Here is an 862-nt window from a genome sequence, read left to right as displayed (position 1 = left end):
GATAAGAGGTTGCGCGCGCTTCGGTTCAGTCAGCGCAGAGCGTCGCCAGTCGGCGCGTGCGAAGTATGGTGTACGCGTCGCAATATGCGCTGGACCCTTGCGACCCGTGCAGCACGTGCGTGTCGCGCTGTAGTGGCGTGTCACGTCACACGTGCAGTACGCTTCTCAATTTGCGCCTAGCCTAAGAGTGGTTACTGCTTACGTCATCAAGTGCGGCTGCGAGCCGATCCTCTATAAGGGCTGATAACACTTGAATGTCTGGTCGGCCGAAATAGCTCAGTTGGGAGAGCGTTAGACTGAAGATCTAAAGGTCCCTGGTTCGATCCCGGGTTTCGGCACGTGTTTTTTTCTGCGATTCAAAACGACTACTAACCGTACCCCTCTCGCACTCCACAAAAACCGAGTGCAACGTACGTACAACAACGAGACCTGTCACAATACAAAGCATCTAACATGCACTTCCCTATAAAAGATCGGGATGTGCCCTCTCTCTCTCTTTCTCGCCATTCCTCCATAAAACATTTATTAACCTGTCACAATATAATATATTCCACTGACATCCATTAAATGTGCTTGTGTTCCAAAATGTTACATCTTCCCAGCTCATGTTTTACTGCCTTGCATAATGTAATCCTGCCCGAGGCAGGGTTCGAACCTCCGACCGTAGCAGCAGCGCGATTCCGGGATGAAGCGCCTAGAACCACTCGGCCACAGAGGCCGGCAACAAATTTCAATAAGGATTACATATACCGAGAAAGAGTGGTTAGAATACCCTGTTCCACCAACAGGTTTCTCGAACTTACACCACAAATGAGTCTTATTGCACGCTTTGGTACTCTAAGAACTTTTGCTTGGTTTGCTG

The 862-nt window shown here is 49.5% G+C and overlaps 1 non-coding gene across 1 annotated transcript; it reads left to right on the top strand.

The window, feature by feature from the left end:
* The first annotated feature begins 265 nt into the window (after positions 1 to 265).
* On the top strand, positions 266 to 338 carry Trnaf-gaa (transfer RNA phenylalanine (anticodon GAA)). Its single transcript has one exon. It is a non-coding gene; the product is annotated as a tRNA-Phe (tRNA).
* Positions 339 to 862: the final 524 nt, after the last annotated feature.

This window comes from Schistocerca gregaria, chromosome 6 (genome assembly GCF_023897955.1).
Source record: "Schistocerca gregaria isolate iqSchGreg1 chromosome 6, iqSchGreg1.2, whole genome shotgun sequence".
NCBI classification, from domain to species: Eukaryota; Metazoa; Arthropoda; class Insecta; order Orthoptera; family Acrididae; genus Schistocerca; species Schistocerca gregaria.
Note: the sequence above shows the minus strand (reverse complement) of the source record. Positions and strands in the feature narration are given on the sequence as shown.